The following is a 16,557-nucleotide window of genomic DNA, read 5'->3' on the forward strand; positions in this document are numbered from 1 at the left end:
ACATGGGAGACACAGGGCATGAGCGGGGGATGGGGGGAACAGGGGAGACACGGGGCATGAGCGTGGGGTTGGGGGGAACATGGGAGACACGGCGCTTGAGCGGGGGGGTGGGGGAACAGGGGAGACACGGGGCATGAGCAGGGGGTGGCAGGAAAGAAGAGAGACAAGGGGCATGAGCTGGGGGTGGGGGTGAAGAAGAAAGACATGGAGCATGAGCGGGGGGTGGGGGGGAAAGAAGAGAGAGACGGTGCATAAGCGTTTGGGTGGGTGAACAGGGGAGGCATGGGGCATGAGCGGGGGGTGGGGGGAACATGGCAGACACGGGGCATGAGCGGGGGATGGGGGAACAGGGAAGAGACACGAGGCATGAGCAGGGGGCGGGGGTACATGAGGAAAGACACGGGGCATGAGCGGGGGATGGGGGAAAAGGAGGGAGACATGGGGCATGAGCGGGGTTGGGGGAAAAGGACGGAGACATGGGGCATGAGCAGGGGGTGGGGGAAAAGGAGGGAGACACATGGCATGAGCAGGGATGGGGGAACACGAAGGAGACACGGGACATGAGTGGGGGTGGGGGTAACACAAGGGAGACACGGGGCATGAGCAGGGGGTGGGGGGTACACGAGGGAGACACAGGACATGAGCGGGGGTGGCGGGAACAGGGCAGTTACGGCGCATGAGTGGGGGGTACAGGAGGGAGACACAGGGCATGAGCGGCGATGGGGGAACAGGGCAAACACAGGGCATGAGCAGGGGGTGGTGGTAACATGAGGGAGACACGGGGTATAAGTGGGGGGTGGGGGGAACACAAGGGAGAGACGGGGCATGAGCAGGGTGTGGGGGCTACAGGAGGGAGACACGGGGCATGAGCGGGGGGTGGGGGGAACAGGGCAGACACAGGGCATGAGTGGGGATGGGGGGTAACACGAGGGAGACACAGGGCATGTGCAGGGGGTGGGGGGTACACGACGGAGACACGGGGCATGAGCGGGGGGTGGGGGGAACATGAGGGAGACATGGGGCATCAGCAGGGGGTGGGGGGAACGGGCGGGAGACACGGGGCCTGAGCAGGGGATGGGGGATAACACGAGGGAGACACGGGGCATGAGCAGGGGGTGGGGGTAACACGAGGGAGACACGGGGCATGAGCGGGGGGTGGCGGGAACACGAGGGAGACACGGGACATGATCAGGGGTGGGGGCAACAGGAGAGAGACACGGGGCATGAGCGGGGGGGTACACAAGGGAGACACAAAGCATGAGCAGGGGATGGGGAACAGGGTATACATGGGGCATGAACGGGGGTGGGGGGCAACACGAGGGAGACACGGGGTATGAGCAGGGGTGGGGGGAACAGGGAAGATTCACAGAGCATGTGCAGGGGTTGGGGGGTACATGAGGAAAGATACAGGGCATGACCGGGGGATGGGGAAAAGGAGGGAGACACAGGGCATGAGCGGGTTTGGGGGGAAAAGGAGGGAGACATGGGGCATAAGCAGGGGGTGGGGGAAAAGGAGGGAGACACATGGCATAAGTGGGAGTGGGGGAACACGAAGGAGACACAGGGCATGAGCGGTGGGTGGGGGGAACACGAGTGAGACACAGGGTATGAGCGGGGGGTGGGGAGGACACGAAGGAGACACGGGACTTGAGCGGGGGGTGGGGATAACACAAGGGAGACACGGGGCATGAGCGAGGGGTGGGGGGTACACATGGGAGACACGGGGAATGAGCGGGGGTGGCGGGAACAGAGCAGTCACGGGGCATGAGTGGGGTGTGTGGGGTACAGGAGGGAGACACGGGGCATGAGCGGGGGATGCGGGAAAATGGCAAACACGGGGCATGAGCGGGGGGTGGGGGGTAAGACGGGGGAGACACAGGGCATGAGCGGGGGGTGGGGGGCAACAGGAGAGAGACATGGGCCATGAGCGGGGTGGGTGAGGGAACAGAGCAGACATGGGGCATGAGCGGGGGTGGGGGGCAACACGAGGGAGACATGGGGCATGAGCAGGGGGTGGCGGGAACAGAGCAGTCACGGGGCATGAGTGGGGTGTGGGGGGTACAGGAGGGAGACACGGGGCATGAGCGGGGGATGCGGGAACATGGCAAACACGGGGCATGAGCGGGGGGTGGGGGTAAGACGAGGGAGACACAGGGCATGAGCGGGGGGTGGGGGGCAACAGGAGAGAGACATGGGGCATGAGCGGGGTGGGTGGGGGAACAAGGCAGACACGGGGCATGAGCGTGGGTGGGGGGCAACATGAGGGAGACACGGGGCATGAGTGGGGGGTGGAGGGGGGGAAAGGGCAGACAGGGGGCATGAGCGGGGGTTGGGGGGAAAGGAGGGAGACACGGAGCATGAGCAGGGGTTGGGGGAACAAGGGAGACACAGGGCATGAGTGGGGGGTGGGGGGAACATGGGAGACACAGGGCATGAGCGGGGGGTGGGGGGAACATAGGAGACATGGGGCATGAGCGGGGGGGTGGGGGGAACATGGGAGACACGGGGCATGAGCGGGGGGTCGGGGGAAAACAGGGGGGACACGGGGCATGAGCAGGGGGTGGGGGAAACAAGAGACACATGGGGCATGAGTGGGGGGTGGGAGAAACAAGAGAGACATGGGGCATGAGCGGGGGAGGGGGCAAAGAAGAGAGACACGGGGCATGAGCGGAGGTGGGGCGGAAGAAGAGAGACACAAGGCATGAGCGGGGGGTGGGGGGGATGGGGGAGACATGGGGCATGAGCGGGGGTGGGGGGAACGGGGGAGACACGGGGCATGAGCGGGGGGTGGGGGGGAACAGGGGAGACATGGGGCATGCGTGGGGGGAACATGGGAGACGCAGGGCATGAGCGGGGGTGGGGGAACAGGGGAGACACGGAGCATGACCGGGGGGTGGGGAGGAACGGGAGGGAGACACGGGGCATGAGCGGGGGGGTGAGGGGAAAGAGGAGAGACAAGGGGCATGAGCGGGGGGTCGGGGGGAAGAAGAGAGACATGGGGCATGAGCGGGGGGTGGGGGGAAAGAAGAGAGACACGGGGCATAAGCAGGGGGTGGGGGGAACAGGAGGGAGACACAAGGCATGAGCGGGGGTGGAGGGAACAGGGGGGACACGGGGCATGAGCGGGGGGTGGGGGGAACATGGGAGACACGAGGCATGAGCGGGGGGTGGGGGGAACAGGGAAGAGAAATGGGGCATGAGCAGGGGGTGGGGGGTACATGAGGAAAGACACGGGGCATGAGAGGGGGATGGGGGAAAACGAGGGAGACACGGGGCATGAGCAGGGTTGGGGGAAAAGGAGGGAGACACGGGGCATGAGCGGGGGGTGGGGGAAAAGGAGGGAGACACATGGCACGAGCAGGGGTGGGGGAACACGAAGGAGACACAGGGCATGAGCGGGGGTGGGCGGAACACGAGTGAGACAAAGGGCATGAGCGGGGGGTGGGGAGGTACACGAAGGAGACACGGGACATGAGCGGGGTGGGGGTAACACAAAGGAGACACGGGGCATGCACGGGGGGTGAAGGGGTACACGAGGGAGACACAGGGCATGAGCAGGGGTGGAGGGAACAGGGCAGTCACGGGGCATGAGTGGGGGTTGGGGGGTACAGGAGGGAGACACAGGGCATGAGCAGGGGATGGGGGAACAGGGCAAACACGGGGCATGAGCGGGAGGTGGGGGGTAACACGAGGGAGACACGGGCTATGAGTGGGGTGTGGGGGGAACACGAGGGAGACATGGGGCATGAGCAGGGGATGGGGGGTACAGGAGGGAGACACGGGGCATGAGCGGGGGGTGGGGGGAACAGGGCAGACACGGGGCATGAGCGGGGATGGGGGGTAACACGGGGCATGAGCAGGGGGTGGGGGATACACGAGGGAGACACGGGGCATGAGTGGGGGGTGGGGGGAACACGAGGGAGACATGGGGCATGAGCGGGGGGTGGGGGGAACGGGAGGGATACACGGGGCATGAGCGGGGGGTGGGGGATAACACGAGGTAGACACGGGGCATGAGCGGGGGTGGGGGGTAACACGAGGGAGACACGGGGCATGAGCGGGGGGTGGGGGGAACACAGGGGAGACACGGGGCATGAGCGGGGGGTGGGGGCAACAGGAGAGAGACACGGGGCATGAGCGGGGTGGTACACGAGGGAGACACGGGGCATGAGCAGGGGATGGGGGAACAGGGCAGACATGGGGCATGAACGGGGGTGGGGGGCAACACGAGGGAGACACGGGGCATGAGCGGGGGTGGGGGGGAACAGGGAAGACAAGGGGCATGAGCGGGTGGTGGGGGGAAAAGGAGGAAGACACGGGGCATGAGCGGGGGGTGGGTGGAACAAGAGAGACACGGGGCATGAGCGGGTGGTGGGGGAACATGGGAGACACGGGGCAGGGGGTGGGGGAAACATGGGAGACAAGGGGCATGAACAGGGGATGGGGGAACAGGGGAGACATGGGGCATGAGCGGGGGTGAGGGAACAGGAGAGACACAGGGCATGAGCGGGGGGTGAGGGGAACAGGAGGGAGACACGGGGTATGAGCAGGGGGTGGGGGGTAACACAAGGGAGATACGGGGCATGAGTGGGGGGTGGGGGAGGAACAGGGGAGACATGGGGCATGAGCGGGGGATGAGGGGAACAGGGGAGACACGGGGCATGAGTGGGGTGTGCGGGGAAAAGGAGGGATACATGGGGCATGGGTGGGGGGAACAGGGGAGACACGGGGCATGAGCGGGGGGGTGAGGGGAGACATGGGCATTGTGGAGGGTGGGGGGAACAGGGGAGACACGGGGCATGAGCGGGGGGTGGGAGGGAACAGGAGGGAGAGACCAGGCATGAGCAGGGGGTGGGGGGAACAGAGGAGACACGAGGCATGAGTGGGGGATGGGAGAAAAGGAGGGATACATGGGGCATGGGTGGGGGAAGGCGAGACACGGGGCATGAGGGGGGGTAAGGGGAGACATGGGGCATGAGCAGGGGGTGGGGGGAACAGGGGAGAAACGGGGCATGAGCAGGGGGTGGGGGAAGAAAAGGAAGTAGACACGGGGCATGAATGGGGGGTGGGGGAACAGGGGACACACGGGGTATGAGCAGGGGGTGGGGGAAAAGGAGGGAGACACGGGCATGAGCGGGGGATGCAGGAACATGGCAAACACGGGGCATGAGAGGGGGGTGGGGGGAACAGGAGGGAGACACGGGGCATGAGTGGGGAGTGAGGGGAATGGGAGGGAGACACAGGGCATGAGCGGGAGGTGTTGGGGAACGGGAGGGAGACACAGGGCATGAGCGCGGGAATGGGGAAAAGGAGGGTGACACGGGGCATGAAAGGGGGTGGGGGGAACAGGGGAGACAAAGGGCATGAGCGGGGGTGCGAGGGAAATGAGGGAGACATGGGGTGGGGGAACAGTTGAGACACAGGGCATGAGCGCGGGGTGTGGGGGGGACAGGAGGGTGACACGGGGCATGAGCGGGGGTGGGGGGAACAGGGGAAAAACGGGGCATGAGCGGGGGTGGGGGGGAAAAGGAGGGAGACACAGGGCATGAGCGGGGACTGGGGTGAACAGGGGAGAGACACGGGCCATGAGCAGGGGGTGGGGGGGAACAGGGGAGACATGGGGCATAAACGGGGGGTGGGGGGAAAGAAGAGAGACAAGGGGAATGAGCGGGGGTGGGGGGAAGAAGGGAGACACGGGGCATGAGCGGGGGGTAGGGGGAAAAGAAGAGAGATATGGGGCATGAGCGGGGGTGGGGGGAACATGGCAGACACGGGGCATGAGTGGGGGTGGGGGGTAACACGAGGGAGACACAGGGCATGAGCGGGGGGTGGGGGGAACACGAGGGAGACATGGGGCATGAGCAGGGGTAGGGGACAACACGAGGGAGACACGGGGCATGAGCAGGGGTGGGGGGTAACATGAGGGAGACACAGGGCATGAGCGGGGGTGGGGGGTACACGAGGGAGACACGGGGCCTGAGCGGGGGGTGCGGGATAATACGAAGGAGACATGGGGCATGAGCGGGGGGTGGGGGGTAACACGAGGGAGACACGGGGAATGAACAGGGGGGTACACAAGGGAGATACGGGGCATGAGCAGGGGATGGTGAACAGGGCAGACACTGGGCATGAGCGGGGGTTGGGGGCAACACGAGGGAGACACGGGGCATGAGCGGGAGTGGGGGGAACAGGGCAGACACGGGGCATGAGCGGGGTGTGGGGGGAAAAGGAGGAAGACACGGGCATGAGCCGGGGGTGGGAGGAACAAGGGAGACACGGGGAATGAGTGGGGGTTGGGGGAAACATGGGAGACATGGGGCATGAGCAGTGGGTGGGGGGAACAGGAGAGACACGGGGGAATGAGCGGGGGGTGGGGGGAACAGGAGGGAGACACGGGGCATGAGCGGGGGGTGGGGGGTAACACAAGGGAGACACGGAGCATGAGCAGGGGTGGGGGGAACAGGAGGGAGACACGGGCATGAGTGGGGAGTGAGGGGAATGGGAGGGAGACACAGGGCATGAGCGGGAGGTGTTGGGGAACGAGAGGGAGACACAGGGCATGAGCACGGGAATGGGGAAAAGGAGGGTGACACGGGGCATGAGCGGGGGTGGGGAGAACAGGGGAGACAAAGGGCATCAGCGGGGGTGCGAGGGAAACGAGGGAGACATGGGGTGGGGGAACAGGAGAGACACAGGGCATGAGCGCGGGGTGTGGGGGGGACAGGAGGGTGACACAGGACATGAGCGGGGGGTGTGGGGGAACAGGGGAAAAACAGGGCATGAGCGGGGGGTGGGGGGGAAAGGAGGGAGACACAGGGCATGAGCGGGGACTGGGGTGAACAGGTGAGAGACACGGGCCATGAGCAGGGGGTGGGGGGGAACAGGGGAGACATGGGGCATGAGCGGGGGGGTGGGAGGAAAGAAGAGAGACAAGGGGCATGAGCGGGGGGTGGGGGGAAGAAGAGAGACACGGGGCATGAGCGGGGGTTAGGGGGAAAAGAAGACAGACACGGGGCATGGGTGGCGGATAACGGGAGGGAGACACAAGGCATGAGCAGGGGGTGGGGGGAAAGGGGAGACACAGGGCATGAGCGGGGGGCAGGGGGAACAGGGGAGACACGGGGCATTGGCGGGGGGTGGGGGTGACAGGAGGGAGACACGAGGCATGAGCGGGGGGTGGGCGGGAAAGAAGAGAGACACAGGGCATGAGCAGGGGTGGGGTGACAGTTGGGAGACACGGAGCATGAGCGGGGGGTGGGCGGGAAAGAAGAGAGACACAGGGCATGAGCAGGGGTGGGGTGACAGTTGGGAGACACGGAGCATGAGCGGGGGGTGGGGGGAAGAAAAGAGACACGGCATGAGCGGGGGTGGGGGGAACAGGGGAGACACGGGGCATGAGTGGGGGCGGAGGGGATGGGAGGGAGACACAAGGCTTGAGTCTGGGGTCGGGGGAACAGGGGAGACACGGGGCATGAGCGGGGGTGGGAGAACAGGGCAGACATGGGGCATGAGATGAGCGGGGGGTGGGGGGACAGGGGAGATACGGGGCATGAGCGGGGGTGGGGGGAACATGGCAGACACGGGGCATGAGCGGGGGTGGGGGGTAACACGAGGGAGACACAGGGCATGAGCGGGGGGTGGGGGGAAAACGAGGGAGACATGGGGCATGAGCGGGGGTGGGGGACAACACGAGGGAGACACAGGACATGAGCGGGGGTGGGGGGTAACACGAGGGAGACACGGGGCCTGAGCGGGGGTGGGGGGAACAGGGGAGACAAAGGGCATGAGCGGGGGTGCGAGGGAAACGAGGGAGACATGGGGTGGGGGAACAGGTGAGACACAGGGCATGAGCACAGGGTATGGGGGGGACAGGAGGGTGACACGGGGCAAGAGCTGGGGGTGGGGGGGAACAGGGGAAAAACGGGGCATGAGCGGGGTGTGGGGGGGAAAAGGAGGGAGACACAGGGCATGAGCGGGGACTGGGGTGAACAGGGGAGAGACACGGGCCATGAGCAGGGGGCGGGGGGGAACAGGGGAGACATGGGGCATGAGCGGGGGGTGGGAGGAAAGAAGAGAGACAAGGGGCATGAGCGCGGGGTGGGGGGAAGAAGAGAGACACGGGGCATGAGCGGGGGGTAGGGGGAAAAGAAGAGAGACACGGAGCATGAGCGGGGGTGGGGGGAACGGGCGGGAGACACAAGGCATGAGCAGGGGGTGGGGGGAAAGGGGAGACACAGGGCATGAGCGGGGGGCAGGGGGAACAGGGGAGACACAGGGCATTAGCGGGGGTGGGGGGGACAGGAGGGAGACACGGGGCATGAGCGGGGGGTGGGCGGGAAAGAAGAGAGACACAGGGCATGAGCAGGGGTGGGGTGACAGTTGGGAGACACGGAGCATGAGCGGGGGGTGGGGGGAAGAAGAGAGACACAGGGCATGAGCGGGGGTGGGGGGAACAGGGAAGACACGGGGCATGAGTGGGGGGCGGAGGGGATGGGAGGGAGACACAAGGCTTGAGTCGGGGGTCACGGAAACAGGGGAGACACGGGGCATGAGCGGGGGTGGGAGAACAGGGCAGACATGGGGCATGAGCAGGGGGTGGGGGGACAGGGGAGATACGGGGCATGAGCGGGGGTGGGGGGAACATGGCAGACATGGGGCATGAGCGGGGGTGGGGGTAACACGAGGGAGACACAGGGCATGAGCGGGGGGTGGGGGGAACACGAGGGAGACATGGGGCATGAGCGGGGGTGGGGGACAACACGAGGGAGACATGGGGCATGAGCGGGGGGTGTGGGGGGTACACGAGGGAGACACGGGGCATGAGTGGGGGGTGATGGGAACACGAGGGAGACATGGGGCATGAGCGGGGAGTGGGGGGAACGGGAGGGAGACACGGGGCCTGAGTGGGGGGTGTGGGATAACACGAAGGAGACACGGGGCATGAGCGGGGTTGGGGGGTAACACGAGGGAGACACGGGGCATGAGCGGGGGGTGGGGGCAACACGAGGGAGACACAGGGCATGAGCGGGCGTGGGGGGAAGAGGGCAGACACGGGGCATGAGTGGGGTCTGGGGGGAAAAGGAGGAAGTCATTAAACGGACTTCCCTTTGCCAACTTACTGAGTCCTCATTATTGAGTCGTGTTACCTCCAGAGAGATACGAAGATAAAGGGAAAGATTGGGCGCGGAGTTGTGCACCTCCAGATAAGGAGAAAGAGGGAAATAAACATAAAGGAAATGAAGGTAGAGGTTATGAGATAGCAATAGCGAAAGACGAATGGATGGGAGGTAAAATATTACTGAAGTTAGATGGAAAAGGAAGTGCTGATTTGAGGCCAAGGGAGAAGTCTGATGAGACGCAAAGGAGAGAGAAAGAGAAAAGATGGAAGAAAGAGATGAAAGGACTAGAAAGAAAGATAGGCTAAGGCGAGAACAACTATATCGCGAAGAGCAAGGAATACCGCTCAGTCGCACACAGTACAAAGTACAGGCAGAACATGTTAAGGTTGGAGGAAGAAAGGAGACTGCACAAAAGGAAAGTAAAAAAGTGGGAAGATGAGGAAAGTAGAAGGGCAAAAGAATGTAGAAATGAACGGATGAGGGAAGTAGATAAGGCTAGGGAAGAAGCAAAGAAGCGAAAGGAAATAGATGAGGAAATAGAACGTAAGCACAGACAGAGGGCACAGGATCTTGAATATTTGGAGCGGGAAGTGATTAAACCCAATCCTACAGTAGAATGGGAAGACATAGAAGAATTCTTTCCTGCAAGCGATGCAGTACCAGGTACAAGCGGTACAAATATTGAAGATGACTTCGACACCAAAAGCATCGGGGAAACGATCGATAAAATATATGACGAGATGGGGCTAGAGCAGATATCTGATGGGGGAAGGGAAGATGAGCGCTTAGAGAGCACTCAGCTATATAACACTGAGGATGTCACCCAAAGTAGTGGGAGCAGGGGACTGACCCTAAACAGGCTGGAGATTGGGCAAAACGAAGAAGATGCTAGGAGTTGTGTAAACTGGGAATATTCAGAATCTGACTCTGGTGGGGAAACGGAGGATGTGGCACATGAAGAAGGGAGTCGGTGCAAAAAACGGCTCCCAGGGGACTGAGAGGTACGATGGTCAGACGCAAGCGGGTCCACCAGTAGGGCAACGAAGTCCACCACGCAGTCCGGCCGACATGAAGGAACACCCACGGTCAGAGGGGGGCATCAGCACCTGCCTATGCAGACAGATTAAGGGCATTGCCAGGTAGACGGCAAGGCGGGAATGCCACCCCGGCGACAGACCGGAGAGCTATGGGGAAAGAGAAGGAGGACTGTGCATTCCAATTCCTGTTGCTAGAAAAGGGGGGAGCCAGACCACAGTATATTCCATGGCCACATATGGACCGAGAGAACCTTAAAAATAAGCTTCGAATGCTGACATCGGGAGCCGGAAAGTGGATACACGAGTTAGAAAAAATGACGGGGGGTGTCACCTTAGCTATAGGGGACATTAAGGGCCTCCTAATTGTCATACTTGGTGAAAGAGCAGATGATGTATGGAAATGGGCAGTCTATCCTAGGGTAACCCTAACACCTCCCATGACGGAGAACCATTTAATAACTGTAGGGCAGCAGTGTGGAAAGCGCTGCGAACGCTATATCCAGACACTTCTGATATGGGGGCTATAATGACTGGAAAAATGAAAGAGTCAGAGGACCCATTGATTTATATCCAGAAATTTCAGGACGCGACGGTGCTCGAAACGCATGAGTCTTGGACGAAATCTTTCCCTGTATTCTACCACATATTATGCCAAGGGTTGCCTGAACCGGTGCAGAAGCAGCGCAAAAAATTGGTAGGAGTAGAAGCAAAACCATGGGCCGAAATACAGTTGACAATTGCACACTACTGTAGATTGTTGCAAGAAAAGAATCTGAAAAAGGAGGCAACTTGTAAGGGCGAGGAGGCAAAGCTGGCGCAAATGAAGCTCTCAAAGTATGCTCTCGAGGGAGCCATGCTCACCAGCCCAGCTGAACCAAGCGCACAACAAGCGACCAACCCATCGCAGAATAATCAGGGTAACACAGGATTTTACCCAAGAGGAAGGGGTTTTGGAGGAAGAGGATGGCAGAGTAATCAAGGAGGGTTTCGAGGTAACCGGGGAGGCTTTCAGAATAATCAAAATGGCTTTCAGAACGCGCAGTTGAGCGGTCAAGCTATGCCAGATGGACAGATGGCCTGACAACCGCCAGCGTGTTGGCTGTGTGGAATGACAGGACACGTGGCGCACATGTGCATAAGCCAAGGCATGTGGCAAAACAGCCAAGGAATGGGGGCAGGCATGGTGAATCAGCCTGCCGTCCCGCAACAGGGCGTTGCACAAAATTACACAGTGCAGCCGCAGGCATCAGGCATGCAGCAAGGTGCACAGCAAGTGGTTCAACCACCGAAAATGGGGAACTTGCCGCATGGATAAACCCCAGCGGGCACCACCGCAAATGTCACAGGGCACTAGCTCTGGAGGGGGAGTTAACCCTGAGGTTGGGGGGAATCAACAAGTATACAGTGGGCAGAACTTATATATAAAGTAGGACAGCTCACAGGGGACTCTGATCTGCTCTATCCTATTAGTGACACCAGGCCCTAACAGGGAACCAAGGGTGAATGTCACCATAGGGGGGAAAGGATATTCCTTTTTAGTTGACACAGGTGCAACATGCTCGTGCATCCGAGAGGGCACATTTTCCTTGTCCGGCGAGGCTATAGATACTCAGAGTTTCACTGGAGTTCATAGTAGAGTACCCTTTACAGACACACTCCCAGTCTTAGTGGGAGTGCACGAAATGAATGTACCCCTATTGTTTTCATGTCAAACCCCAGTAAATATTCTGGGCCGAGACCTGATGACTAAATTAAACATGACCATCTTGTTTACCGAGAATTGTATAGTGTGCTCCACTCCAGGAATGTATTATTCAAACATGTGCGAAATGATCAGAGCATACTCAGGACGTATATCCATGAGAGCTGTACCGTTAGAGCGAGAAGTCTTTGCATATGGCGTGCAGGTGCTTATGGCAGGACTGCCAGGCCTCGCAGGCAAAACTATGAGAACCCCTGATGAGTTTCTGTTCAGACCAAGAATACCCATGCACGAAGAGGAGAGGCAAGTATTTCCCTTAATGATACAATCTGCTGCAGTGCGAGGGAAAGTGGTATTGTTCGAAGGATATGATGACAAAGGCAGACAATGGTGTGCGATTATCACCATTGAAGAAGGGTATTGAGTGACTGATGTCACCAATGACGATCTGTTCGAAGTGCACCCTGACCTAGAGGAGACAAGAGTGGAGGTAAGTCTCACATTTTGGGTCAAAATGATCAGACGGGAGGTGCCACAGAGAATGATGCAGGCGCTGGTACGTCCAGAATACTTTGAGGATGACATGGCCCAAGTGCCTGCCGCGGTATGGACTAGAGGGCCCTATGATGTAGGCCTCCTGAAGGGGGCAGTTGAAGTGAAAATTAAACTGAAATCAGGAGCAATTTTACCATGAGCGCGACAATATCCCATGTCCAGAGAAGGAGATGAAGGGATCGGGAAGACAATTTCTGCCATGAAGGAGCAGGGCATCCTAGTGACATCAGAATCACCTTGCAATACGGTGATTTACCCTGTCAAAAAATCAAAGGGAGGCCCCTGGCGTTTAATCCAAGATTTACGAGCATTAAACGATATTGTTGAAGCCGAGTTCCCTCTAGTCCCCAATCAATCCACACTACTGTGTAATATACCCACTGAGGCAAAATAGTTCACAGTGTTTGATTTGAAAAATGCATTTTTCTCAATTCCACTCCACCGTGACTCTCAGGACCTGACATCATTTACCTTCAGACAAATGCGCCTGAAAAGTATGAGGTTGCCACAGGGGTATTGCGAGTCCCCGTCTATTTTCAACAGAGTCCTGCAAATGGACCTAGGCAATATTGCGGTGGGCAGTGTTGTTTTGCAGTACGTAGATGACATTCTGATCTGCAGCACCACTGAAGAGCAATGCAGGCGCAACTCTGTCCAGCTATTGACGATATTAGCTGAAAAGGGATACAAAGTTGATAAGGAAAAGTTGCAGTACTGTCAACAGGAGGTGTTGTACATGGAGCAACTGATCTCTCATGAGGGGAAGAAGGTAACCCCAGAAAGGGCTGAAGCCATCATGAACACGGCCAAGCCGCGCACGTTAATACAAATGCAGAGCTTCTTAGGCCTGTGCAATTATGTCAGAGCATGGGTCTTTGACTAAAGCTCGTATACCTAGCCCTTGCTTCAGGCGTTAAAGAAAGCCCAGGCAACAAAATGAGAAATTGAATGGACTGAGGCAATGGAGAAAGGGTTTGCACAACTCAAGGGGCAATTTGTTCTCGGGATTCCTAATTATGCAGAGGAATTCTACCTGTTCTCACGCTCTGATGGTAATTTTATGACGGCAGTGCTCACGCAGCGAACCTAGCTGGGGTACAAGCCCCTAGCATATTACAGCGGGAGTCTGGACCCGGTTATGAAGGGCCACTTCCCGTGCGAACAAAATCTAGCTGCTGCCGCATTCGCTATCGAAAAAGAGTCATCCATTGTAATGGGGTGCTCCATGACATTATATGTTGAACATTCGCTGTTCGCCATACTAGAGAAGCCAAAGGGCACACTGACATCTAAGAGAGCATCCGCCTATGAGGTGGTTACCCCTAACCCATCGATCAAAATAGTTTGATGTAAAACTGTGAATCCTGCTACATTCATAGCTGAGCCAGTCACAGAGGGAGCACCTATACACAACTGTGCGAACTATGAGGAATTCTATGATAAGATCCCCAGGGTAAGGGAAAACGCCCTGGAAAGTGGAGAGATCGTCTTTATTGACGGTTCTTTGAGAATCAACCAAGAAGACGGACAAAGCTATACAGGCGTGGGCGTGATAAACCAGCTAGCGAATGTAGAGTTTCGAGTACTCAGCAGTGTGCAAATACCCTCTCACTATTCTGTGCAAGCTGCAGGACTGCTGGCACTGATAATCGCCATTGAGAATCATGCAGACCAGGAAGTAACTGTGTACAGTGACTCAGCCTATGTGACGTCCACAGGACATGCAGGTTTAGCGTGCTGGAAAAGGAGGGGCTACCTCCGAGCAGACGGCAGGCCAGTGCAACATGCAGCCTTATTGGACAGGCTGATAAAAGCACTACAGCTCCCAGTGGGCATAGCAGTCGTGAAATGCGCTGCTCATACCAAGGGGACAGATTTCGTGTCACATGGAAATCATGAAGCGGACACAGAAGCCAAGCGCATGGCATCAAAAACAATCATGGACGTGGAGGTGGCACGTACCAATAAGAGGATGATGGTAGCGCGAGCCACACCAGAAGCCTATAGCAATATGGGGCAGACTCAGCTAATGGAGCTCCAGGGGGAGGCACCTCAGGAGGGGAAAAATTTGTGGAAGCGTCAAGGGTGTTCTTTAAACCCCTCTGACGGGTTGTGGAGGCAAGACAGCACTGGTAAACCAGTAATGCCTGTCACCCTTCTAAAGGTAGCGTTAGAACAACTACACTACCCCATCCATATGACAAAAGAAAATCTTGCTGCAACGCTCGCAGAAGACTGGTTCACACCGAATTTAGCAGAGCATGTTGCATTTTTCATGGTGAACTGCATAATCTGCCAGCAATTCACCGCTGGACACACATTAAAAATAGTGAGAGGGATCATCCCCAGACCAAATGCACCATTCCGGCACTTGCATATCGACTACATCGACAAGATTCAAGTATGCAATGGGTACAGGTATTTAATTGTGGTGGTGTGTCCATTCTCTAGATGGATAGAAGCAGGTGTCTGTACACACCCCAACGCTACCTGTGCTGCCAAGTTCCAAGTGAGGGAGGTGTTCCCTAGATGAACGGATCAACGGCTTGCTTAGGAGAGGATAGCCAAGTTGAAGCTCACATTAAAGAAGGGATGGCTGCGCTGTCTACCATTGGCATTGTATGCACTTCGGAACCAACCAGGATCCGACCATCATCTCACACTGCACGAGATAGTTACAGGCAGAAGGATGAGGACCCCTCTTACCCCCGAGATAGAGCTAGTTGTGATGCCCAGCTGACTAGAGAGGTTCTGGGAACAGAGATGCAAAAGTACCTTGACTGTATGACATCCAGCACCTCTGTCATAACAGGCCAGCTGCAGCGACGGCAAAAAGGGGACAGCACAGCACAAAACACAACAGGAAGTGCTGAAGCAGGCGCAGCTCAAATCCTTTGTGTGCCCCTCGTCTTCACTGGTGATGCAGTATTGGTGAGAAACCACGCAAGAAAAATGAGGGATGAGACAAGATTTAATGGCCCCTTTATCGTAGAGGACTGCACCCCGTCCACCGTCAAGCTCGAGGGCAGAAGAGCATGGATCTTTCTAAAAAATGACATTAAACCCTATGCAGGAGAGGGCCCTCCAGCTGCATCCAGCTGCGAAGAATCTACAGACAATGGGGAAGAACCTCAGCACGTGCAGACAAGATCCATGATGAGGAAGAAGGACACATGATCAGAAAAGACAAAACGAGAGAGCTCATTGTGTAAACTTGGCCTTACCCTGAACATTCCATCTAAGCACTGAAAGGAATAAAAAACAATAAAACAAACACTCTGTGCAGCCAAAGGTGCAGGGTAAAGAAGAGGATCGCACATCCAAAGCTCCAGTAACGCTACTCTATGAACGCTTAAAGCCACACAAAGCATTGGAAAAGCCCTAAGACTTTGATAAGCAGAAAATAAGACATTTCTGAGAACCAAAAACGATATCCTGAAGCAACCAGTACCAAGACTTTGTCATAAAACCTATGGTATCCCCCAGTAGAAATATTACAAAGGATGTGCTTTCCTGTTTTCGGCTAGTATTAGAGTCATATCCATCACTTGTAGGGAGAGACATCAGCATTCCAGATTTCATTCAAAATCCATCTAACAGGAATATAATATGGCAACTACTGACGGTCCTCACGGAGGCTTTTGCCAAAGTGCCAGAGTACTGGGAATAAGGACACAAATGCTTCCACCTCAAGTGATCATCGATGAGCTGATATGCACCTTGTTTTTCGGAATCATAGAGGAGTGCCCAGGACTTGTCGGGAGAACCACAGATACCCTAACCTTTATCAGAGATCCAAGAAACAACGAATACCTAAACCAAGTGTGGTACAAACTGAATTAAGTGGTCACAATCCACGCAGCAGGAAAGTGTAAAAACAGTTCACGTCACAAGAAAGGCCTGTGATATAGAGACCAGAAAGTCAGAGCGAATGTCGTTGTCACCAGAAGACAGCAGATACGCATACCAAGTCTTCTTCCAACTCATTGAGAACTTTCCAGAACTAGTGGGTAGACCCAACAATGTTGATGTACCCACATTCCTCAGAGACCCAGTAAAGAACGCACAATTAAAGAAGCTCCTGAGATCTATCATAACGCAACTGAGAAGCAATTACGGACATCCACTACTAAGGAGAGCCTTA

This window comes from Ambystoma mexicanum, chromosome 5q (assembly GCF_040938575.1).
Source record: "Ambystoma mexicanum isolate Mex_15411 chromosome 5q, UKY_AmexF1_1, whole genome shotgun sequence".
Taxonomy (NCBI): domain Eukaryota; kingdom Metazoa; phylum Chordata; class Amphibia; order Caudata; family Ambystomatidae; genus Ambystoma; species Ambystoma mexicanum.